The sequence below is a fragment of the Palaemon carinicauda genome, chromosome 35, assembly GCF_036898095.1.
Source record: "Palaemon carinicauda isolate YSFRI2023 chromosome 35, ASM3689809v2, whole genome shotgun sequence".
In the NCBI taxonomy this organism is placed as follows: Eukaryota; Metazoa; Arthropoda; class Malacostraca; order Decapoda; family Palaemonidae; genus Palaemon; species Palaemon carinicauda.
This window is the reverse complement of record NC_090759.1, coordinates 50,257,421-50,266,457: the sequence shown is the minus strand read 5'-3', so window position 1 is coordinate 50,266,457 and position 9,037 is coordinate 50,257,421. Positions and strand designations below refer to the sequence as shown.

General features: G+C 37.3%; 1 long non-coding RNA gene across 2 annotated transcripts in view; it reads left to right on the top strand.

Annotated features, from left to right (window-relative positions):
- Positions 1-5,929: 5,929 nt before the first annotated feature.
- LOC137627729 (uncharacterized) overlaps positions 5,930-9,037 on the top strand; it is a 69,507-nt gene continuing 66,399 nt past the window's right edge. For both annotated transcript variants that reach the window (XR_011041208.1, XR_011041207.1), the window contains exon 1: positions 5,930-6,130. This is a non-coding gene — a long non-coding RNA (uncharacterized lncRNA). The remainder of the gene's footprint in view (positions 6,131-9,037) is intronic.

Below are 9,037 nucleotides of genomic sequence, written 5' to 3'. Positions count from 1 at the left end.
ATATTAGGCTCTTTCCATGTATAATAAAGTAAAATTATTAACCATTAAAACGTTTATTAGTAAGTACACTAACACTCAGAAAATCCTATGTAGAAATAAATTACAGTATACCAAAAACTTTTGTCTGATCCTTGTCATTATCTCTCGGCCATCAGAAGTGTTTGCTCACGTATAGTCATGAATCTCTTTACCTTACATATAGCACAAACTTGCTAGAAGACCAATTGTAGCATGGTAGTCAAAATGAAGAGTGACGGCTCCTATGAAACTGTATGTTGTTTTCAGCATCCCTTCGATCATTACCAGCACCCATTTTTTTGTCTTCACTTCACCTTCAATTCCAATTCCTTTCTTCCATGTCTCTGTCTAGTCTCATTTAGCTTTTGATTCATATTACAACTGTTGCGTTATCCCCAAAACTACACCTTTGCTGTGAATAACCTCCCTACATATGGACAAAGTTCCATAATTCATGTCAAGCTCAGTGTGTGAGAATGCCACAGGTCCATCCTGTGTTTCGGCCTTTGGATTTGTTTCTTTTTGACTTGTTAAGTCATATTTCTAATGCGATATGCATTAAATTGTTTTGTTGCCAACAGATTGTCCCTATTTCTTTCGTAAATACTGACCATTGTGTTGCAAAATGTTTAATACTTTAATGGTAAAAAAACATAAAATATCAAACAAACCTTGCTTTCCTTAGGAATGAAACATTACTTTAATTGGGTATAAAGACCACTCAGTCCCCACCCTTCCTCAGTTTGAATTGTTATCTGTTTTACAATTACACCCAATCCAAGTTAAGTAAAATGGAAATTTAAAGGAAATAGATTTTTATATAAACACAAAAATTGCTTTTAAATATTTTTTTTATTATTATTAATACAAAGTACAGACTGTTAACTCATTAGAACTAGTGAGTTGAGATATTACTGCGAGAGAGTTATGGGGGCCATTGACCGGCCAGACAATACTACATCTGATACTTCTCTCTGGTTACGGTTCAATTTCCTTTTGCTTACACATACGCCGAATAGTCTGGCCTATTGTTTACATATTCTCTTCTGTGCTCATACGCCTGACAACGCTGAGATTACCAAACAATTTTTCTTCTCTGAAGGGGTTAACTACTGCACTGTAATTGTTCAGTGGCCACTTTCTTCTTGGTAAGGGTAGAGGAGGCTCTTTAGCTATGATAACCAGCTGTTCTAAGAGAAGGACACTCCGAAATCAAACCATTGTTCTCTAGTCTTTGGTAGTGCCATAACCTCTGTACCATGGTCTTCCACTGTCCTGGGTTAGAGTTCTCTTGCTTGAGGGTACACTTGGGCATGCTAATATATTTTATTTCTCTTCCTCTTGTTGGAGTTTTTATAGTTTATATAGGAAATATTTATTTTAATGTTACTGTTCTTGAAATATTTCATTTTTCCTTGTTTCCTTTCCTCAATGGGCTATTTCCCCTGTTGGAGCCCCTGGGCTTAAAGCATCCCGCTTTTCCAACTAGTGTTGTAGCTTGGCAAGTAATAATAATAATAATAATAATTATTATTATTATTATTATTATTATTATTATTATTATTATTATTTTCTTATGCGGAAAGGCAGTTGAAGAAAAAGAGCAGCTACCTAATAAAAAGATACATCTAGATAAGAAATGTATCGCATTGAAGTTGATCTCGCTGTCAGTCTATGGAAGGCTACAGGATTACTCTTAGAGTCTGGTTGGAAGTCACTGGTAATTTAAGAATGCTCTGTCCTAGAAACTCTTAGAATGGCTAAATTTAGAAGAAAGGCTTGTCTTTGCACATTGAGTTGATTGCCATTTGATATCCATAATTCACTTTTTAAATAAGGCTGCAGAGGGGCATGTGTAACAGTCTGGAATGAATAAGTATTTGTAGCAATTAAGTGTTCTGAAAACTAGTTACCAATCGATTATCAGAAACTGGACAGAAGAGAGGTAAAAATTTCTAAACCAAACCATGGGTATTTTGTTCAGTCACTGCCGTAGTGGAAACTACTGGGTCTTAGAAAGTCATACAATAGTTTGGGCAGATCTCTTCGAGTAATATTGGGAACGGGGCCATTTGAAATATGGTTCAAATAACAAATTTCTCTTACAAAATGTATGGATGGAATCACCACTCGGGGGACTATGAGTTTTTTCCCTGTTTGTTCATACATACGTAGCAGTCTTGTACAAATTTTAGAATAAGGAAAATGTCCATGAAAAGAATCTCCTGTCAAATCTCAAATGTGTTCCATAATCTGATTATGAAAACTTTCATATCCAAGAGGAAATTTAGAAATTTTTATGTGGTTTAGCATAGCCCTCCCTCCTTCCTATGAGTCGTATGTGTGAAAAGGGAACTCTCTATTTCCCCTAATGAGGCCCTGGTGAATAAGAGGTCGAGCAAAATGCAAGGTGTTTTCCAGGTATTCCTTTTGAGATGATTGGATTTCTGCAGTCATCAAAGGATATTAAACAAGATTTCTTAAACTCTTGCATTATTGTAGTAATTCTCATTTTTGATGAAGGGTATCTCAAACAACATAATATATACCACTAACTTTATAAGCATCCTGATGTTAGAAAATCTTTATAGACTCCTGCCTTTGAATTTTACTTCATTCTTTTCTTGTAGAGTAATAAAATCTGGCATGGAACTTCATATGTACGCCAAGCAAAAATCCGCTAAGAAGGAATATGGTAGGATATCTTCTGTGTATTCAAATTCTCAAGTCTCCAAACTGCAGAGTATGTGCCCATGTACAGTAGGTATGAAGTTTGATATGTAATTTTGATTTTATGAAGCAAATCATTCTTTGGTATTATCTTCCTCCATAACTCATCATACATCATCATCCAAAATTATTTGCTGTAGCCCTCAAGGGGTCCATCAAATGTTGGACCTTTTTCGTCTAAGGTAATAACAGAAGGTGAAGAAAAAGTAGATGATGATTGCAGAGGAGAAAAAGGAACGAGAAATGTTGAATGCTTATAGAAATTTCAGAGTTTTTATTCATGGAAACAGTTTTGTTTCTAGGACGCCTTATTGAGGTGCATATGGAAAATCGTGTTCATTAGGTACCAGCTTATCTGTACAGTATAACTTAGACCCTCCTTATCTTTAACAGTAGCTATCCATGCTAAAGCTGTGATAAAGCCGGTAAAGTGTAAGGTGTATTTGTAATATCTCTCTCTCTCTCTCTCTCTCTCTCTCTCTCTCTCTATATATATATATATATATATATATATATATATATATGTATGTATATATATATATATATATATGTATATATATATATATATATATAGTATGTATATATATGACCTATATACACATAAATATGCCTACTGTATATGTTTATTTACCGTATTTGTACGCATATTGTATATAAATAAGAGTATGCATATATTTATATAAATAACTAGTCTCTTATATTCTATTTTCGTAACATAATTTGTCACATTTGCCACTACTACTACTGTTGCTGCTGCTCCTCTTAATTGTGTTGCAATTATGGCTGTTAATCATAAAGAAATCGCTTAGCTTCTTTGTTTTCCTGATTTCATATTCATTTCTCGTCGAGAAGCTGAAGTTCAACTATTATCTGGCTTGCAACAGGTTACTCCAAGGTAAATTACCTCTGGCTTCTAGTTAGTCCAGCTCCCACACTTTGAATTTGTTGAAATAGTTACCTTGCTTCCCATGATGCTACTCAGTTCCATTGGAAGTTGGCTCTCAATGTTCGCCGAAACGATTAGGTTGACATTTATTCCCTCATTGAATGTTCTACCAGGTGAGAGGGGCAGCATCAATCGTATATTCATTTCTGTTTTGCTTACAGTTTACCAATATTTTTTAATCAATCATCGTTTTTCTCTTTCCCACACTATTACCAGACTGTTCTATGATTTTCTGCATTTATTGCTGCTTCTACATTCTCGTTCAGCTACATAGTTCATTTAGTAAGAAATGTCTTTGTTCCAAAGGTGGACAGACCCAAGATAAAGGATATTGGACTGTTAGAAATATGCGGTATCTGTACAAAATTATAAATGGCTGACTTTGCATATAACAGTCAGTAAAGTTCTTCCTTGGATGAATTTTCGTCAAGACATATCGAGGGAAAGCGCCGAACCCTTACATCAACGAATAGTTGCAATGTATAAATTCATGTAACCATCTGTAACCTCCATGGGTTGTTTCCTTCGTCTGATAATGACAACCCATAACGTGGAGGATCAGTAGTTAATCCACATTTATTTTTTACACCGAGAACGATTCATAGATAAGGATCACAATAGACTAATCATGCTCTTTTACATATTCATTCTTGTTAAAACAACCCCAACTTTCGCTGTCGTAAGTTAGTGAAATGTCCTTGTCCCTAGCAAGGGCTCAACCAGCTACAGAGTGAGAATGTAACGATTCTTCACTCAAAAAAAAAAAACTTATACTCAAAAGAGATTTTGAAATAGATTTTGACATCATGCTTCATGGGAGCGGAAGGTAGGGAGGCTAAGTTGCAATAGGTCATTGTCACTAAAAGGAAATTTTGAAAAAATTCACCTTCACCACGAAATCATAGTAGGCAGCAATATTAGTGATAGGAAATTATGAAGATAAAAGAAACATTATGTAAAAAATGGCTAAATACTAAAAAGTAAGTAGTAGAGATACCTGGTGTAATATAGGCTACAGTGAGAATGGTGACAATGAGCTGAGTAAACAGAACAAATAAACTGGAATATACAGTATAGTACAAGCACTTGATTAATGGAATGAAATAAATCGGTTATTTACTGCAGGGTTCAAAACTTGGGGTCAAGATGCCAGAAGGTAAGTATTACAAATATTTTCTATCAATGTTATTGATAATCGTTGGATCCATTCGAATATCAGTAGATATTCTCTTAGTTAGCAATAAAATTTTGAACACATTAATGGAAGCTTTTGAGAATATTCATTGAGGAGTCGGAAAAGCATCCCACACCAATTTTAGGAAAGGTAAATGAACAGATAATTCTATGCAATCCTAATCTATTCTTCTAGTCTTTAGCTAAAACATTGATTGTTTCCATATCTACCTTTTATACTATAATTCGAGTAGTAGGCTAGATCAGAATATTGCAAATTCCATTGTTGAAAGATAAAGAACAGTTTTTGTTATTTAAACTACAAGATATTAATAACAAATAAAAAGCTGATTTACTAAAATACACAGAAGCTGAAAAACATACACCTCTTCAAGTTCGAGAAGAGATAAGACATCCAGGAGTAGTTACGTCATAGAGGACCTGGTTATCAAAGAATACTCTGAAGTATTAAATGGCAAATGAAAGGGTAACTTGATTTATAAAATGCTAGAGAATATGAATGTTTCCAAATATAAGCCCAAGTGGTAGTGATTTTGTATTCATATTTAGGGTTACTATTGTGTGAAAAAAAATTCATGTGTGAAGTGCATGGCAATACAGTGTAGCGCTCGATAAGATCTTTTGTTTACATACATATATTGAATAATATATAAGATAGCATTAATAATTATCTTCCCCCAATTAAATGTTCAGAGAAATATACTCTCACAACCTATATGGAGAAATTAAAAGAAAAAATAACAAAGTTATCCATTAATTTTGAAGTTCTAGGTGCTTTTCATTTTAAAACGTATGGCTTACACGAAGAATTAGTACTATTCAAAGTCTATTTGGCACAAAGTTTGTGAACTATTTGGTTTGTCAATCCTGTATATCAATAATTTTATTGTAGTGTCGAATATGGACTGGTTTCGTCAAGCTTTCATGATATTAATTCCTGTGATAAATAATGGCAGGTTTTTATAAACGAATTTGTAAACTATATTTGGATTTTGGAGCAATTACGTCACCGCCAAGGATCCTCAAGCCACCTTTCTTTACGTGCTGGTGCATTTTCCTCGACTGTTTTGAAAATTACCGATACATATCTATTCTGTAGTCCTTGTATTCCAACAGCCTTAAGGCGTATTTTTAGCGTGTCTGGTTGGTATGGGCCATTTGCCCATTAGATTTGAACTCGTTTTGACTCTTCAGTCTCCGTGAGAACTTGCAGTATCCATCGGTGTTCGTGATTTGTGTAAGGTAAACGTGTGATGATTTTGTTTATTTTGTGTAGGCAAAGGGCTAATATTGATTATCAAAGTACTCATACTGAATTCTTGGTTAAATCAATTTCGCGTGGCACTTATTGGTAGCGCATTTTAATTTTTTATTCTTTTTACTGTGTAGCCCGCTGCCAAAAAAACGGCCTTGTGGGCTAACCTATTACTGGTAAGCTACGCCCGGAAATATGAAAGTGTAAAGTGATAGTTTTTTTAGTACATTCGGCATCGTCACCTAATGGCTTGAGCCTTAAAAGTAGTTGTTTGCATGCTCCAGATTAGCATTGGCTTCCTATTAAAAGTAACCATCTATAAATAAGCAATACTTGGCTATCTTTCTGTCCAGTATATTACGGTAAGGTCAATTACCTGGTTGGTAACCTAAGACAATCGGACAATAGTGACCTAAGTGAAATGAGTAAATATGATACTTTAATTTCTAGCCTAATACATAAAACGAATATTTTTCCTACGCATTATCCTATGGTTTATGCATTTCTGACCATTATTGGGCAAACCACCCGTTCATGAGGTTTTGGACCCTCCTATATAAAGACAATTATGGGGGACCCCAGTGGGAAACTAGGGTTTTTTGGGTGGGGAAATGTCATTAACCCGATATGCAGCTATGATATTGGTCAGAAATGCAAAATAAGCCCAAGATAACCAATTGGAAAAATTTATGGTTCATGTAAGCGACTTAAAATAGGCCTAAACATGATTATTTATCACTTCCAAGATTTCTAACGGGGTACGGAAACTAACCAACCCACCTAACCTAACCTAGTAGTTCCCAGGTCACAACCCCTAGCCAGGGGACGGAGGAAACTTCCTGGACCTCTTTCCCAGGTCACAACCGCTAGCTAGACCCCCTTTCCTAGGACACAAACTAAAAGTAAATCGCAAATAAATCCTTACATTATGATAAAGTAAATCGCAAATAATTCCCTACCTTATGATTGAGTTTTTTCCTCGGTAATCTTTTCAGAAACTTTGCAGTAGGAATGTGCTGGTCTCCCTGAAAAATTAAGTCAGAGTGGGACCCTTGAGGCATTATTTCGAGGTTTTTAATTTCACAGGAATAACAATAGCTTTATACTTATTGGAGAGCATTTCCATCAAAATCAATTGCCGACATAAATGATATTACACTAAACTTTGAAATAGATTGATGTACTTCCCTTAAGTTCCCTCTTGGAGACTTCTTTGTGATGATGGTTGTTCAAACTCAGGGGGAAGGTGGAAGAAAAATGGCTGTTGTAAACATCTGGGAACTTATGAAGAACTACATGTAAACTGTTAATTGGTTTAGAAAACCACGTGACAAATAAGTCTCTGTAAATGCACATTAAGCTCCGCAAACCATGGGAAACAATGCATGCGCAATAAGTCCCCTTCAGCAAAGACCACGGTGTCTGAGAAGCCCTTTCCTGCCAAGGACAGGAAAGGCACCAAGTCCTCTAGTTGAGAAAAATATCCTAGAGGGAGAGGCTGAGGCCACAAACACTAGGATAGGCACTCTTCCTTGCTCGGACAGCTGGAAGCAACTCGTGGCCGAACCCTGGACAATCTCTTTGATTCGTCTAAGGTATTGTATCCTGTTCATAACACCTCTCCATCTCCTGACCAGAAATCCAGTGTCAATAGACTCCTTTGCCATGAGATCAGCAAGGGAGCTGGCCCTTCAGGCAGAAGTTCAGACCCTGTTGAAGAAAGGTCCTCTCCAGGAGGTCCAAGATGGGTCTCCAGGCCTCTTCAGTCGACTCTTTCTTGTGAAAAGGCGTCTTGAGACCAGTTATCAACCTCTCAGCTCTAAACAAGTTTGTCAAAGAAACTCCGTTCAGCATGGAGACAGCAGACACGGTCAGACTAGCGGTAAGACCACAGGACTTCATGTGCACACTGGACCTAAAGGACGCATACTTCTAGATCCAAGTCCATCAGTCTTCAAGGAAGTACTCAAGATTCAGCCTAGACAACAGGAAATATCAATTCAAGGTGCTGTGCTTCTGTCTTTCCACACCACCTCGTCTTCACCAGAGTGTTTGCCCTAGTGTTATCTTGGGCACACAGGATTGGCATCAGTCTCCTTCGTTATCAGGATGACTGGCTAATCCTAGCAGACTCAGTGTTAACTCTTTTTCAACATTGAGACAAACTTCTGAGGCTTTGCCAAGATTTGGGGATCATGGTAAAACTGGATAAGTCCTCCCTTCTTCCTACGCAGAGACTGGTATACCTAGGCATGAGAGACACCTATCTCTAAAGCCTTCTCATCAGACGACAGAATAGCAAGGCTGAGAAAGGTCGCAAGACCCTTTCTTAGATGAGAAGAACTTCCAGCCTAGACGTGGTTATGTCTCCTCGGTCACCTTTCATCAATGGTTTGTTTAGTTCCCAACGGTCGCCTGAGGATAAGCTCTCTCTCTCTCCAGTGGCGACTCAAGTCCTGGTGGAATCAGGTTCTCAATTCCCCGGACACTCAGATCCCCATGGGATCAGCGGAACAGACGGGCTCGAATGATGGGTGGCAGATGAGAGCCTACGAAAAGGAGTGGATCTTATCATCCTCCCCCTGAATTTGATGCTGTTCTCAGACGCTTCAAAAAAAGGGTGGCGGGGTCTCATATGAGTCACCACGCGACCTCAGGCCTCTGGTCAGAGTCAGACGAGTACCTCCACATAAATCTCCTGAGATGAAGACAGTCTTTCCAGCCTTTCAGCAGTTCCTGGTGGGCCACACAGTTGTGGTGATGAGTGACAACAACACAGTCGTGCCTTATATCAACAAGCAAAGAAGGTACTTTTTCACAGCCCTTATCCCATCTAGGAGTAGAGATACTGAGATGGGCCGAGATTCACTAAATATCACTATCGGCACGCTTCA